The sequence below is a fragment of the Ascaphus truei genome, chromosome 14, assembly GCF_040206685.1.
Source record: "Ascaphus truei isolate aAscTru1 chromosome 14, aAscTru1.hap1, whole genome shotgun sequence".
Classification (NCBI taxonomy): domain Eukaryota; kingdom Metazoa; phylum Chordata; class Amphibia; order Anura; family Ascaphidae; genus Ascaphus; species Ascaphus truei.
Window position 1 is genome coordinate 38,777,268 of NC_134496.1, and position 18,292 is coordinate 38,795,559.

The window sequence follows — 18,292 nt, forward strand, 5'->3', positions numbered from 1 at the left end:
GTAAAAATACTGATTGTGTGACTAACATAATAGCTGCTTCAATCAGTGTAACTCAGCAGCTACAATGTATCCTTATATTTCTAAGGTAACATTGACTATTGTTACAATTTACAGCTCACACTGCTGGGAATATTGGCAACAAATGATCACAAACAGGAAGTGTTGCAAAAATCTCGCACTGCTTGGGAGTACCCAAAGGATGTTTAAAGCTGCCGTTCCCCTCCCAACCCCCCCCCCCCCCCCGTTAATATGTGCATCAATACACAATCCACACATTCATAAATAATTAGCTAAGTTGCAGATCGATCTGTTATCCGGCGATCAATCGGCGAAGATTCGGCTCGAGGGTTCATTAAATGGCTGTCAGTGCAGCAGAAGAGGACCAAAGATGCAAAGTTCTGTGGGGAAGATCATGTGACCAGGCAGTGACTAGATACAATTGGTGCATTGCTAGAGAGAGGGCAGGGCTCAAAAATGGGTAACCTGTTTCAGAAGAGGAAGTGGATGTGACTTTGTAAATGGTTGCTATAGAAACAAAAAATGCTTGTTACATTATAATACCTAAAAAATGTAATTTCAGAGGTTTTTTATATGCTACAAGTATTTTCTCATAGTACAGAACTGATTTAATAAAAAATAAAAAAACACACACACATGGAGGATATTGCTTAGTCTCCAGCTTTAAAACTTAGTAGGTGTAGGTGTGTGTGTGTGTGTGTGTGTGTGTGTGTGTGTGTGTGTGTGTGTGTGTGTGTGTGTGTGTGTGTGTGTGTGTGTGTGTGTGTGTGTGTGTCTGTCTGTCTCCGTGTGTGTCCGTTACCAATAAAGATTTGAATAGTTGTTTAAAATTTTTTTAAAAAAGCAAACATCTATTCAAAGCTTTATTCGTAACGGAGATGGACACAAGGACACACACACACACACACACCACTACCCCCGCGCGATTGCTGACATGTACTGTTGGATCCCTGCTCCAGAGAAGTCCTGATCACGTGATCCTGGTTATAACGCGGTCTCCTAATGTGGACCCGAGCACCGCGTTATAACGGGGTTCAGCTGTACTTACCTCAAAAAGGGGGTTGCAGTATCTCCAGCAGTTTTCTGCAGTTTAAAGCTCTCGCGTCACGTGGGCCAATATGAAGCCGAACCTGATGATGTCACGGCTTCCTATTGGTCCACATGGTGTGGGAGCTTTGAAAAACAGAAATATAGTGAACCCTTGAGTGGCTACTGGCACCTCCTACGGAGCTAAGTATCTCCAGAAGTAGGGGGTCCTTGGAGCTGAAATTAATGGGGTTCAGCGCTGGAGACCCCCCTGCCCTTATTAAGAACATTTTTTTTAAATTAAATGGAAAAAAAGGCTTGTATTGTCTCTTTAAAAGTTGAATAAAAATAATTTATAAATCAATGCAGTAAGTATTAGCTAATACCACAGAACTGATTTATTAAAAAAAAAAAAAAAAAAACATAAGATTTCATATGTTTTAATTTGTGTTGTTATGCAACCGCAGTTTGTTACAATGTGTTCCCTCTGCAGCTTACCCTGGGTCACAAGGCACTAACACTGCGATTCAACCCAGATTCACCGACGTTCAAGGCAATGCCATTACTAACAGACTCTTCCCAGCGCGTTGTGGCGGATAGAATGCCGCCCCTTTTAACAGCAAGTTCTCAGCCTCCGTTTCAAATAGCATCTGAGGGGTTAAATGCAAGGCGACCCCCTCCACTGAAATAGAGGAGTTCAAATGATATTTGAAACATTCGGGCAGGAATCAGGAAAGTCGTGTGCTGCATCTACGGTCTCGTACACTGCAGCTTTCTGGGAGAAGTCTGCGCAAGCTGATCCCATCCTACATTCTTTACTCTGAACAATACAACTGTTGTAGTTAACAATACATTGTTCATACGGTTATTTGCATTATGCTATAGTGAGAGCAATTTTTGGTTGTGTTAGCTCAGGGGGTGGCCAACTCCAGTCATCACGAGCCACAACCGGTCAGGTTTTCAGGATATCCCTGCTTCAGCACAGCTGGCTCAATCAACGACTGAGCATCCGATTGAGCCACCTGTGCTGAAGCAGTCAACAACTGAGCCACTGATTGAGCCACCTGCGCTGAAGCAGGGATATCCTGAAAACCTGACCTGTTGGTGGCCCTTGAGGACTGGAATTGTCCCTCCCTGTGCTAGCTCACGGTCCAACACGTAGCACTTTGTAGCCAACGCTTGTTGTTTGACACATTTGCTGCTTCCATTCTTTGCAATGATCTGCTATGAAGAATTTCAAGCTAGGAAGTTATGCATGAAATTGTGTTGCAAGAGAAAAGGTTGTTTTTACCCAAAGCAATGGAATCCAGGCCCCTCTGGCATCAAAGTGATTAATAAGGATGTAGGTATTTACATTTACAGAGCGAGCTTTCTGACACCTGATTACCTTGTGAAAAGCTGACAGTTCGTGAGTTTTTTTAAAACACATTTCTACACATTTTTTTCCCCGCAACATGATTGTATCAATAACAATGTTACCGAAAAGAAACTGCAAAAAATGGGCGGAAAAGTGACAAACCGAAGATAAATGAGAAACTCTGCACGTAACAATGCAACATCAGCGACATGTAACAAGGAGCAGTCTGTATATCAGGGGAGAAGGCCGCAGATTAGCAGATTAGCAGTTATCATGGTTAAACCATGACTTCATATAGATGGTAAAGTTAAAAATACATTAAAAAAAAGTATTGTAACTATGAAAAGTGCTCCATGACACATTCTATGCTAACCCCTCTAGTGCCACAGTCTATATGTGCTGTGGTAGGGCCTGAATCCGTCTTCCCTTAGTACACAATAATCGGACCCCTTGAATAAAACCAGACGAGACTTGTGTATATATTATCCAGTGCTTAATGACCCTTAGGCGATCTTTACCCAGCGGCTCTTACTCTTAAAACAACACTCTATACTTAACACACTATATATATGCACACAATCTATATACATGCAATATACAATAAATGGGGGCGCTGCGCTGTTGTCTCTTATATTAGTCCCAGTTAGGGTCGCCAGGCGGCTTCTCCAAAAATACTGGGCTCAATGGTGAAAGGTGCGTCCGGTCACTATGTCCAGGGAGGAAAATACTGGACACATACATGTCCAGTATTACAGTACCTCTGGTCAGTCCAGTTCAATACCGGACACCTGGCAACCCTAGTCCCAGTGTCCAATGTGGAAGCCACTAGGGCGAATAGCTCTCCAGATTCTATCTGTTTTTCTTCTTATCCAATCCCATATCTCCTGTGGCACCATGTGATAGGCGGAGCAGATTCATCCTGTATTGTACACAGTATATATATTTGTAGTATGAGGATACATTTGTGTGAGAGATCTGTTCCAAGTGATAATGGTAGACTAATGCATACTGTACATTCACCATTTTTGAAAGAAATTGGCCATCAACCATTCAACGCAAGACGTGTTGAGAGAGCAGCATTTCCTAAAAACAAACGCTAGGTATTGTTATCCTATTGAATGAGTAATCAGCACCCAAAACATTGCAGGAATTTGCAGGCTTTGCTAAGTGCGCACACTTTCAATGCAAAGCAGGTTTAGCAACTTTTTAAAGTTCTTTAAAAAATTCTAATTTTTTGCCATGTACATTAAGAGAGTTTATATATATTTTTTATTATTATTATTATTATTATTTTTACTTTTGCCCAAATATTTATGAAGCGAATTGGGGTAACTTTGCACATCTCTAATAATGGCTTTTGTATTAAAATTGGATTGGAAACATCGGTTTATCTGACATTTCCCCTTAACGCAGCTAATCATGTATACTTATAGATTGTGCTGACAGTGTATACAGGGCTGTGCATAGTGCAGTTTTAAGGCACAGTGAATATGTGCAGTTAGCAGCTTAGAGTCTAAATGTAGGTGTCTAAGACACAAAGGAGATACAGCTGTTTGCTAAGGTCACTTGAGCAGGAACTAGGTTTTCATTTCTCCCACCTCTGAGACCAGCATCACTACAGCTAGGTCATAACTTATTTTATTGTTTTTACAAATGCATATCACACTGACATATACGCCAGCGTGTGGAACTATGTGCAAATATCTTCTTTGCACAATAAGTAAATGTGGACAGTTCATGTTTACAATACATCCTTGTACTGTGGTGCACGATGTGTAGCTTTTGAACACTGCTTGCGTGTTTTTGTACAATTTGCAGCACAGACGCGACACTGTTCAATAACTTGCATTGGAAATGTTGCCTTTTGCATACATAACTCAGAAACAAAGGATGCATTTAGTACAATGGAAAAAGGCAATTGAAATGAGCACGGCAAGACAAATTATAGTGAAAAGCTAAAAATAAAATATGTAAAAGCGTCCCTGTTTGCATTCTCCCACTGTGCCCCTTAGGCCTTACCCCCGCTGCCTACTACAGCGTCCGCTGTGGCGGACGCTGCAGGGACGAGAGCCCTCCCCTCAATGGCGCCGGGACCGCTGCGAGGGGGGCCGCAGCGCTCGGGCGAGAGTTGCTCCTGCTCTCAATAGAATTGAGAGCAGGACTCGCGTCGCGTGATTAGGCCACGCCCCCCGGCGGTTCAGCCAATGAGGGCGAACCTGCCGGGTGACGTCATGGCCGCTCCCCCGCCACTCCCCCCCCGGTCTCGCTTCCTGCAGTGAGCTGCAGACCGGGGAATCGGCTGAACGCGCCGCCAATATCGCGGGCGCGCGTTGCAGAGGAGAGACCGGGGCCTTAGCCTTATTCAAGCCCTCTTCACATGCTGGATAACATTTTCGTCCCACTCATTTGAATGCAGCTAAACTGTTTGCCAACATGTGGAACCAGCTCAACAGCTTTTATAATAGGTGCCTCTGACATCTACTTACATGCAGTTTGTACACTGCAATCAGAATACACACGATCATCAATCACAGATGGAAAACATGATCTCATTGCTATGAAAAGCATACATTTTTTGACATGGGGGTTTATGTTCTAACGATTCCAGACACCTCTCTAAAACAGCTTAACACAAGAAGTGTGTAAAATGACAAATGTAGCAGCGTTAATTTGACTTCGAGTCAAACCGGAGGAATATGTTCTCTTAAGTCTATTTGCTTCCCTGAACACGCAGAACTTGTGCGCCTACTGCAATTATTTATATGGTATTATTATTTCAGGAGCAGAACTGCAAATCCCATTGTCTTTTGCTGCCAAACAACGAGATCAGGATGCAGAGGCTCTTCCAGGGACTGGCACATAGCAGTCGGGACAGCTACTCACGTCTATGGATCCTTGGTTGGAAACCAGAAGTTTTGGCCCTAATTCACTGAAGTCACAGTTTTATGATGTCACAAAGCCTACTTTTATGTACTAAATGGTTTTCCAAACATGGAAAGCATTACCGCCTCTCTTTCTGTTATAGTTCAACAACATTGATAGTCTTTCTTCACTCTGAATAAACACAAACGTTGAATGATTCTGTAGCTCTTTCTTCATAGAGCTTTACATACCAACTTAAATATTTATCTATTGATTTATAAAAATGTTTTACCAGGAAGTAATACATGGAGAGTTACCTATCGTTTTCAAGTATGTCCTGGGCACAGAGTTATAACAATACATGGTTACATTAAATGAACAGGGTTATACAGTCACTTCACAGACATTTCACGGACCGATAGAGTTGGAAAATTTGGTACAGGGGATAAAGGGCTGGTGAGTTTCAGATTGAAATAGAGAAGCTTTAACATCACCAAACATCAGCGAATGGCAGCCAAAGGCTGTCCACCTTTTGGGCCATGCAGATGTACATTGAAGGGGGTTCAGATTGAATGCAGCTGTGAATTCAAAGTCCTTTGTCCTCTTGGCTTATTAACATTTCAGTGAGTGGGGTTGACGTTCCACAAAGTACAAGCAGATGTTAACCCATAGCACGCTGGTCCTGTGCGGAGGGGAGCAGCTCTTGGGGAGCCCCATTAGGCGTCCGCCTTTGAAGAGACGCAGATGTAAACAGAAGGGGTTCAGATTGAATGCAGCTGTGAATAAGAGATTCTATAATTGATTTTAAGACTGGCATAATTTCTGCTTGGGATAACACTCCATAAACAGCCCAGTGACTTCTGTATCTGTCCACTGCCTGGTCACATAGTATGACTTCTTATAGCTGTGTACAGATGATAACCCATAACCTTTCTTCTTTGGTTGTCGATAGTCAACACCACACTCCCATCTTGTACTCTTCCCTGTATTTCTTCTCATTGTGCCTGATATTGCATTTATTCACACCGAATAATAGTTACCATACTATGAAACTGCTTTAGGAGATGGTCCTAGACATGAAGTTTATGAATGACATCGAAAGGTTTAATGTAAACCTATCAGGCCACACAGTCCACTGCTTTTCTAAATCCTTTGCACAAGATATCTACCAGGATTGTTTTGTAGTCTCTACCTCCAGGGAAGCCATGCAGTCTTGGTTCTTGTATCCTGTCATTCATCTGAGATATGCATGACAACTACATGCAATGGATTCAGATTATTGAGGGTAATAGGTAACAGGTTACCCCAGGACAGAGGCAAGAAAAAAAAGAATGATTGTTTACTGTCACGCAGACAGAGGGGATTGTAGGAGATCTTAAAAGATGACAAGGAATGGGGGTGATAACCTCTTAGCAGCACAATGCCATCATATCTCTCTTTATTGTTTCTGCTAAAGACTGTAGATCAGAGACTCAGAGTCCTATTCATTAAGGCAGGGGTTCTCAACTCCAGTCCTCAAGATTTTCAGCATAGCCCTACATCAGCACTGAGTGAAGATTGAGCCACTGATTGAGCCAACTGTGCTGAAGCAGCGAGATCCTTAAATCCTGACCTGTTGGGGGTGGCGGAAAGGATCTTGTGACCTGGAGCTGAGAACCCCCGCATTAAGATCTGAAAACGGAAATTGACTTGAATGAAATAATATTGAATAAGACATGAGAGCATTGCTATGTGGTCTCATCTTTCATTTGAGTTATGTTTAGGATCTGTTCTGTGCAACCGCGATTGATTGAGTGTTTAGTAACTAGAGAGTTTATCCAAATTATTTAGACTGTTAAAAAAAACTTTAGAGTACCCTGACGCATGTCATGCCTTTGTATTACGATTACAACTGTATTCATAATAACATATTGCATAGGAAGGATAATAAGGAAACATTTAGTAGACTGTAATCTGAATCCAGCAGCAAGGAAATATATGGGTATATAAATTACCTTATAAGAATATACACTGGATTATTTACAAACTGTGATTGAGCCCCCTTTTCCTGCCATAATGGACCCCTTTTTTTAGGTGAAACAAACAAACAATTTATTTACTGATTGGGGTAAAGCACCAGATCTATTACCCTCTCTGCAGAGTGATCTGCAACACATTGCACACAAAATAATGTTTTATTCATGTCAGTTTACTTTTACCTTGCTGGCACCCAAAGCATATTAAGCCCTTGGATGCTAGGGGGCTCAGAAAAGCAGCACAAAGTAGTTGTTGGGCCCTGTGGCATTGAAGTAGTTAAAGGTAGGCATGTGTAATTAAGAGATACATGTTAAAAGCAGAAAGGAATAGATTGAGATGATTAAAACCCCACAGTTGTCAAGATACAAACCCCCTAACAAATGAGATGTTAAAGTTTGGGACTGAACTTTCGCATTCCTTAGGCATTAGTCTGACTGACGAGCTGTATGATTCAAGAGGTGTAGAGTGTGAGTGAGACTGGCTCCAAATGGGTGAGATGTGACAAAGCAATGTGTTTACTGCAAACCTGAGTAACTAACTGAAACTGGAACTGAAGTGCTCTGTGATCCAGTAACATGGATTTCCATGTCCCTCATTTCCATTGCTGTGTGGTCTCCTATTTTCTTTGAATTATGTTCAGTATCTGTTCTGTGCAACTGAGATTGATGTATTTATGTATGGAGTATTTAGGGGACTATGGAGTTTATCCACTATAGGCTGATTGGTATCACTTCATGAATGGCCTTTAATGAACGATTGGAAAATGCACTTAGGTGAATAATCAAATTTGCACATGAATGTATCAAAAGTTATCTGGTGCAAAAACAATGCAATGTTTGGATCAAAAACAACATCAGATGTATCAATGAAACTAAATATTGCTTTTGCTTTATACATGCATCAAGTACAGTTTTGCATTAGTTTTGCACCAGGAAATATTTGATACACAGACGTACAAGCGGGATCCACCGATGTTGCAGATCTCTGGTGCAGTGCTGTAAATGTAAGCCATAGGTCCATAGAGGTCCAAAGGGTCTACAAGATTAAAAAAAAACATTCATTTTACAAAGCATTGTAATGCCATTAAAAAAAGGAGTTCCACTGTGTGGAAGTGGCATTCATAGTTACATAGTTACATAGTAGATGAGGTTGAAAAAAGACGTACGTCCATCAAGTTCAACCTATGCTAAATTTAGACAACAGATACTTTATCCTATATCTATACTTACTTATTGATCCAGAGGAAGGCAAACAAAAAACTCCAGTGTCATATCATCATTCACTTTATAAATTCACATTAAAATGTAAGTGCCACTATGATATACAAAAACAAAACAAAAATGTCTACATGATTATACCCAGTATTCAGCACTAGAGGTGTCTGTAATTCAGTGTATTGCATGTGCAGTAGGTGCCTCCTGTTTTAGAGAGGTTAACATACTCAACACATTTCTCACGCCTTGCAGATACCAGGCATTCTGCCTCTGACCAGTCACCCGCCAGCTGCTTAGTTTGTTTTAAGAGGGAGCCAGTAACAGTCATTTGGTTTACATTAGGGATAGACGACTTGCCTCGCGTTAAACCGAACCAGACCAGTTTGGTGATTGGTCCGTGAAAAACTAACTGTTCCTGACTAGACTTGGGGAAATCTTTCGTAAATCAAAAAATAAAGATAGCAGATCTAACACAACGTGTTCCAAGCAGGATTTTGCCGTGACGAATGTTGTTGCAAGTCGTTCACATTGGCACGCGTGTCTGCATTGCCAACCCTGCTAGCACGGAAGGGATTGGACCAGGGGGGCTCAACTCCAGGCCTTAAGCCGCCCAACAGGTCAGGTTTTCAGGATATCCCAGCTTCAGCACAGGTGGCTCAATCAGAGGCTCAGTCTTTGACTGAGCCTCTGATTGAGCCACCTGTGCTGAAGCAGGGACTTATTGAGCCACATGTGCTGAAGCAGGGACTGAATGGAGCCATCTGTGCTGAATCAGGGACTTATTGAGCCACCTGTGATTTAGCAGGGACTTATTGAGCCACCTGTGCTGAAGCAGGGACTTATTGAGCCACCTGTGCTGAAGCAGGGACTGAATGAGCCACCTGTGCTGAAGCAGGGACGTATTGCCCCACCTGTGCTGAAACAGGGACTGATTGCACCACCTGTGCTGAAACAGGGATATTCTGAAAACATGACCTGTTGGGGAGGGGGGGGGGGGCTGAGGACTGGAGTAGAGCACCCCTGGATTAGATAGTCACATTTGAGCCAATGCTTTTTCTATGTTGTTATTACAGTAAGTACGCAGAAATTGGGTGCTCTCAATGTTATTTCATTGTGTTTATGTGTCTTGATTACATAACCATTATGTCAGACTTTATAGCCATTATCTGTAATATTCACATACGGATCCATTTCCCTACCTTCCTAAACCTCCAGAACAAAAGCAAAACTGTAAGCTCTTTTAGAAAATATTCTCTGTACAAGTTTAAGTGCTGTGGCCCTACATACAAATAAACTGCTATATCATGATTTGAGGTCCCATATAAAAAAAAAAATACCAATTATACTGCAGTTCTATAATCAGATTGATAATTTGATTTATCAACAGATTCCAAAGAAATCATTCTTTATCAGTACCGATATGTACTCTGGAACCGGACAGATCACAAGCAATCTCTGCTTGGATGGCTGGACCAGAAATGAGCTCTGAAGAATATTATAGCTAATCAGAGATAGAGGTCACTACTGTGTCTTGGGTAGGGTGTTGAGAGAGGGCAACATGATAAGGGCACTGTTGCAGGGTACATGCAACTACACACGCGGGTTTCTTGACAAGGCTTATTTATTTAGCCTTGAAAAATATACAGCACACAAAACAAAAATAGCTTTTCATCAGCAACAAAAGGAAAATCGCTTTTCTTCAGCAGACAGACAAAAACAGTTTCTCTTTAGCAGACAGTGTATATGGCAGTTGCCATTTTCTATGCAGGGGACAGACAGTTCACAATTCATCTACTTTTCTAATCAGACCTTGTATCAGGAAATCTCTCAGCAGCTTACTCCTCTCTCCTCAACAGACAGGCTCCATCTGTCTACAGCCTGGGTTTTAACACACCTTGATTAGGCAGCTGGGATCCAACTAATTGTCCTGAGGTTCCCAGCTGAAGTTAACCTAGTCAGTGCTGCATTGCAGACTAGACATAGGTTTTCCAGGCATATAACTGGTGGCTTTTATTTACCCTGTCACAGGCACCAAGGACTTATATAAAAATAAAGTTCTTTATTAAAGAGCTTTAACAATTAAAAAAAATCTAACTTGAATAGCAATCATCAACTTTACCCACCAATGTTCCCACTTAATAGGGGTACTGGTTTCAGGGATTAGGAAGGGCTGTTCAGGGTGAGACTTTTGCAAGAGCTCGGACTAGAGTGATCCTTAAATAGGTGTTTCTAGGCCGATTTGCCCAAGACCACTAGTCTCACACCCGCTGAGTAACTAGTCTTTCTAACCACTTGTCTTCTGACTACTTTAGAAATCCACTCTACAGTAGCTTCTCTTCTCTTTATCCCCTTCCTGGGTCTAACGCTTAGACCACATGTTCTTGTTCCTCCCCAATTACAGGAGAACTTCACATTTATCCCTCCACTTAAACCATTCCCCATTGCTGTTGCATTATGCACAGAAGGGATGTACCCAAAATGAACAGGTTAACCTATCAGTGACCGTGGTGGTTATATGTAAGATATTGACCACGCAAGAAGTCACGGCAAGAAGTCACCCACTAATGCAGGAGTGGCCAACTCCAGTCCTCAAGGGCCACCAACAGGTCAGGTTTTAAGGATATCCCTGCTTCAGCACAGGTGCCTCAGGGCCACCAGCAGGTCAGGTTTTAAGGATACCCCTGCTTCAGTACAGGTGGCTCAGCCGACTGTGCTGAAGCAGGGAAAGCCTTAAAACCAGACCTGTTAGTGGCCCTTGAGAACTGGAGTTGCCCACCCATGCACTAATGCATAATGTGATGATGCCATGCGCAAGCACCCCCTATGTAATAGAATACAATGTTCCCCTTCCCATGACAGATACTGTAGTTATCTAGTTCAAGTTAGTGGAGCAATGCTTGAAATAAGATTGAAAAAAAACGTGATTCTATACCCATCACACGGGATATTATCTAATCAGAGATAATCTAATGCCTGCATTAAATACACTGTCAGCTTTAATGGGTCAAGGCTGAAACTATAGATGCAGGGAAAAAAGGGGCAAATGGGCCACATGTATTTTGAAGGCTTCCAAAGCACAGTAATGGTTGTATTTACACTATTGCAGGAAAAACAGAAGCATGTTTTTTCATGTTTCACAATACCGGGCGTGGAAGGGCAGGGGGCATGGAGTGGAAGGGCGGGGGGGATAGGGGCGTGGAAGGGCAGGGGGCATGGAGTGGAAGGGCGGGGGGGATAGGGGCGGGGGGGGCCAAGGGGCGGGGAGGGCAAAGGGCAGGGGGGGCAAAGGGCAGGGGGGGCAAGAGTGCAAGGGGGCAAGAGGGCAGGGAGGGGCGGGGGGGTCAAGAGGGTAGGGAGGGGCGAGGGGGCCAAAGGGCAGGGAGGGGTGGGGGGGCTAAGGACAGGGAGGGGCAAGAGGGCAGGGAGGGGCAAAAGGGCAGGGAGGGGCAGGGGTGCCAAAGGGCAGGGAGGGGCAGGGGGGGAAAAGGGCAGGGAGGGGTGGGGAGGGGCAAAGGGCAGGGAGGGGCGGGGGGGCCAAAGGGCAGGGAGGGGCGGGGGGGCCAAAGGGCAGGGAGGAGCGGGGGGGCCAAAGGGCAGGGAGGGGCGGGGGGCCAAAGGGCAGGGAGGGGCGGGGGGGCTAAGGGCAGGGAGGGGCAAGAGGTCAGGGAGGGCAGGGCGGTAAGAGGGCAGGGGGGCAAGAGGGCAGGGGGCAGGGGGGCAAGAGGGCAGGGGGGCAAGAAGGCAGGGAGGGAAGGGGGCAGGGAGGGAGGGAGGGGGGCAAATGGCAGGGGGGACAAGAGGGCAGAGTAGGCAAGAGGCAGGGAGGGAGGGGGGCAAAGGGCAGGGGGGGCAAGAGGGCAGGGAGAGAGGGGGCAAGAGGGCAGGGATGGAGGGGGCAAGATGGCAGGGGGGCAAAGGGCAGGGTTGCAGAGGGGCAAAGGGCAGGGGGCAAAGGGGAAAAGAGCAGGGGGAGGGAGGGCAGGGGGGAAAAGGGCAGGGGCAAAGGGCAGGGGGAAAAGGGCAGGGGGAAGGAGTGCAGGGGGCAAAGGGCAGGGGAGGGAGGGCAGGGGTCAAAGGGCAGGGGGCAAAGGGCAGGGGTCAGGAGGGCAGGGGGCAAGGTCAGGGGGAGGGAGGGCAGGGGGAGGGAGGGCAGGGGGCAAAGGGCATTGGGAGAAAGGGCAGGGGGGCAAAGGGCATTGGGAGGAAGGGCAGGGGGGCAAAGGGCAGGGGGAGGGAGGGCAGGGGGGGGCAAAGGGCAGGGGGGGCAAAGGGCAGGGGGGCAAAGGGCAGGGGGATAGAGGGGGCAAAGGGCAGGGGGGCAAAGGGCAGGGGGGGCAAAGGGCAGGAGGGCAAAGGGCAGGGTGAGTCTTGGACGCGTTAAATAACCAATTCCCCTGCGTTTCCTCACCTTGCACATGGCCGCGCTCCTCCTCCACCTCGGGCTCCTCAGCGGAGAGGCTGAGACGCTCCGGTGAGGAGGTGCTGTGCCTCTCGTGGGGAGAGGCGGAGACAGCCGGAGGAGCGGCCTCTGGGACGGGGAGCGGCCTGTGTGAGGGGGGAGCCGCATAGAGCGTGCTCTGTGTGTGTGGGGGCAGAGGGGGGTGCGGGGGGGGGTGAGCGGGGGAGGGGGTGAGCGGGGGGGTAAGCGGGGGGGGATGAGCGGGGGGGGTGATGAGCAGGGGGGAGACAGCCGGAGGAGCACCCGCGGGGACGGGGAGCGACCTGTGTGAGTGTGGGGGGGGGGTGATCGGGGGGGGGGGAGACAGCCGGAGGAGCGCCCGCAGGGACGGGGAGCGGCCTTTGTGAGGGGAGAGCGCAGAGCGTGCTCTGTGTGTGTGTGGGTGGGGTGGGGGGGGGGGTGAGCGCCGGTTGAGGGAGTGGCCTATGGGTGGTGAGAGCCGTGGGGAGGTGAGAGTCCCCCAAGGGAGCAATCTGATTGCCGCTAGGGACACAGGGAGGGACACAGGGAGACACAGACAGACAGGCAACGACACATAGGACACTTTGAGAAATATATAGTAGATTGACACTTTTGGTTAACTCCTTCAGTATGGATGGATGTATATATTTCTTTGTATAGCGCCATCCATTTACATAGTGCTTGACAGCATTATTACCGGTGGCCAAATAATATGAGATATAATTAGGATGACCATATTTGTCCGGGCACAAACCGTGATAAATGGCACAGACCGCGCATGCACGATGAGCGCTTGATGACTGCACATGCACGATGAGCGCTTGCTGACAGCACATGCACGATGAGCGCTTGCTGACAGCCCATGCGCGATGAGCGCTTGCTGGCCGCACATGCGCGATGAGCGCTTGATGACTGCACATGCGCGATGAGCGCTTGATGACTGCACATGCATGATGAGCGCTTGCTGGCCGCACATGCGCGATGAGCGCTTGCTGACTGCACATGCGCGAAGAGTGCTTGCTGATCGCCTATGCGCCTGCATAATTGGCACTTGCCGACCGCTTGTGTGCATGCGTGAGCGACAAAAAACAGCACAAATGCGCCGATGCGAGCGCCGACTATGCATGCACCATGAGCTTGTGCGCATGCATTACTGGAGCTTGCCGATTGCGCAGCCACACGCGGGGCCGGCAAGCACTGCTCATGCATGCACCGCCGGCGCACAGAAAAACCGGAACAGAAGGCAGGAAAGTCAGGACCTGGAACGTCACCCTACATATAATGGGAATACCCGCCACAGACATAAAAATAAACATTAGGACAAAAGAGAATATGGATTTCTGTATCAGACAATACAATGCTGGCTGGCCCTGTCACTGGGTATTTACAATGCCAGGGCTTCTGCAGTATTTAGATCCCTGTATAAAACAGTTTGTTCCATATATTTAAAAAAATTATAGTATGTGCAGCTGCATTTGTATAATCATCTTCCCTGTAAAAGAGATCTTTAATGACAGATGTATCTCGGTTAGAACAGAAAAACAGAAGCTGTAATGATTTCAGTCATGCAACGATTGGGGCAGAAATGAAAAGTAACTCAGAATTCGTTTTTTCTTCATCGCTCCCTGCGGTGCCAGTTCTGCATTTCCTCTGAAATATGTAACTAGTGTCAGAACTGGGGGGATGAGAAAGGAAAAACGAAAAGCAAAAGGTGACTCAAGAAGAAGAACAAGAACAAAAGCGTTTCGCCAAGTTTCTTCACTGGCGTTCAGTGTCAGCAGAATGTCTGTTGTATTTGTAAGAACAAACAGTGTCAGGCTATAGCATGGCATACTAGCACACAGAGAGGCCTGCGTGGACATAACAGAACATTCTACACTTGAAACTGTCAGACCACAATCCCACTGGGAAGTTATACTATAATAACGACCAGCTGTGCCTACCAGGAATTTCTGTTTGTTTTTCACCACTTAGGACTTCTAACATAAACTTTACAATTTCTGACCCAGCCAAATATGGACAGGGATGCCTGGTGAACTCTGCATAACCTTTTGGAGGGGTCACTCGCTTGACCCTTGTCAGCTGTGGCTGGGATCCATCTTTCAGACAGGATGGCTAATCCTTTTATTATACTAAATTGAATGCATTCCCAATAAAAAATAACTAGACTCTTATGGAACACACAGTTCCACTTTGCAATAAAGGGCTCTCTGCCAGGTAAAGTTGTCTTCCAAATAGACTGTCTTCATTGCCAGGCGCACCTGCGTGGCATTGCGATGACTTTTCATTTACTGAGGGGTTCCCAAAGCTAAAAAATGTGTTGTTTTGCTCTAGCCAGGTCCAGACTATGGGCCGTATTCTATGAAGTGTGATAGATCTGACTCCAAAAGACTGTTTGTGGTCCCAAGGTTCAACAAAGTATCCGGCCGCTCCTCCTTCTCTTACCATGCACCCCACAACTGGAACAATTTATTTATAAAAATGTTTTACCCGGAAAGTAATACATTGAGAGTTACCTCTTGTTTTCAAGTGTGTCCTGGGCACAGAGTTATAAAAATATATGGTTACATTAAAAGAACAGGGTTATACAGTCAAATCACAGACATTTCATGGACAGATCGAGTTGGAAAATTGGGTACAGGGAATAAAGGGCTGGTAATTTTTTTTATTGAAATAGAGCAGCTTTAACATCACTTTAACACCAAACAGCAGCGAACGGCAGCAAACGACTCACACCCTTTGGCTGCCCTTCGGCTGTGCCAAAGGCTGTCTGCCTTAGGGGCAACGCAGATGTACACTGGGGTGGTTGATTTTCAATGCAGCTGTGAACAAAAAGTTATTTGTGTCCTCTTGGCTCATTAACATTCTAGTGGGTGGGGTTGACGTTCCACAATCTACCGGAGACTCTCACAGCCGCCACCAGTCTAAGTTCTTTCTAAACTAAAGCTGCCTCACATTTCATTCTGGTCTGTAACTGTTACATACGTCTATAACATATATTATCTTTAACTGTGCATGCAATGTCTTGTATATAATGTTTCCCTGTTCACTTAATGTAACTATGTATTTGTAACCATGTATTTGTCATCATAACTCTATGCTCAGGACATACTTGAAAACGAGAGGTAACTCTCAATTTATTACTTCCTGGTAAAACATTTGTATAATAAATAAATAATATCGCAGATCCAGCAGTTCCACAAGCAAATCCCCATTAAAGTTAAACTGCTATTGCATTTATAGAACAGGGAAGAAACACGAAGCACCAAGTCCAGCTGTAGAATAGCAATAACACCAACAGGGATACGTACCAAAAATAAGCTATTTATTAGGATCCAGGCAAAGTAACAAACACACCTACGCGTTTCGGACCTCTACAGTCCTTTATCAAGGTGAATTCATTTATCAATTGTGATACCACTTTTGTGGTATACTTGTTAAGTTGCGGTTGCGGTAAACAGTACATTGGTAGGACTGTAAGACACTTGAAAGTCCGCATACTCGAGCACCTGAGATTAATTATCAAAAAAGATTTGAGTCATCCCGTATCTCAACATTTTAGTCATTGTAACATGGGAGACTCGGATAATTTGTGTGTTCAGGGTATTGAACATATATCGAATCCGATCAGAGGTGGCAATAGACTAGGTATCTTAAACAGAAGAGAACTATATTGGATATTCACTTTACAAACACGTATCCCTTATGGATTAAACTCAGATTGGGATATTGGTACTCTTCTGTTTGATACCTAGCTTTGCGTAGACACTATTTTCTGTGTATGATTAAATAGACTATATGCTTAAGATGTATTAGATTGTTAGATTCATTATTTAGACATTGTCAAGAAGGTCTCTGTTTTCATTATCTCTCTGGGCTGTGGAGCTTACACTTTATGTATATCAATTTGTTATTATAAGATGTCTCCACTATACCCTTACAATATCATACAACCTAAATATGAGGATCTTGAAACACTGTTATCATAGGTTACTTCTAATTGTTTTTAATTTATTTCTTTATTGGTTTTATCATTATTATGCTTTTCCTCATTAGGAGTGCTTTTATATAATTCTTTTTGTTTATGTTAATAAAGATGTGTTCGTTTTGTATTATATGCTCCAGGACGCACTGGCCTCTGTTGCCTAGCTACGCTTAGCATTTTGACCTTGTTGGTCACATGTCTGTGACGGAGTGACGTCATGCGCTATTCTTTCAAGGAGTGGGAGGCACTAGCAACGGGTGCATGTGGTTATGCGCGTATAGTGATTCTCCCACCTCCTTCGCGCATGACGCGACTACCAGGGCACGCATTATGCAGCGTAACCACGCGACCATACGTCACGGGTCAGAGGTCATCTACGCGACCCGCGTGACGTATGCGGATATGCTCCGCGATTGGGCTACATGCTTGTTAAGTGAGTATAAATGTCGCTCCATAACTTATGGTTGTATTCACCTTGATAAAGGACTGTAGAGGTCCGAAACGCGTAGGTGTGTTTGTTACTTTGCCTGGATACTAATAAATAGCTTATTTTTGGTACGTATCCCTGTTGGTGTTATTGCTATTCTACAGCTGGACTTGGTGCTTCGTGTTTCTTCCCTGTTCTACATTCTGAGTACCGCATACGGATGCACATTCAACCCTGGACACTGGAACCCAACTGGACTTACTGCTTATGGTGGATGAAGATTCCCAAGTGAGTTCGTTCCATTTTGCCCTTATTACAATACAGTTTGTCATAGGATGTTTCATCTACCGGTCACCTGCAGGTGTCATTGACATTTCCTTACTACCTGGTCTGTGGGATTGTCATTACCGGGCTACATTCCTAGAGACACTATATATATATATTCATTCAAGGGTTGTTTTCCTGTTATCCATTCAATTGGCTTAAGTATTGTCTTGAGAGCACCACACACATTTTTTTGATATTGCATTTATAGAATAAGGCCCTATGACTATTTCACTCACCAAATGACCCGAGAAAATATGTTCTATTAAAATTAAAAGGACAGGTTCTAATTTATTATTATTATTATTATTGTAATTTAATCCTAAATAATAGTTAGTAGACCTACAGTAGTAGACAATATTTTTTACCTTCCGTTACTGAAAGGATCAACTCACAATATAACTGTGTCACTGAGAAGAAAGTTAATTTGACACACATTCAAATATGTGATTGGAATTATTGACTGTTGACCATTGGGATATTAAAAAAAAGACCACAAAAAAATTGTTCTTAACTTCAGGGTAATAAGTCGTGCTTTTGATTAATGCATCTGTAGTGGAAACAGGATTCCTTTTGTTATTCGCAAGCCAAGCACACTGCACGCAAGTACAGTGTGACTTCTTGAAAGCAGCTTTTAAGTTCC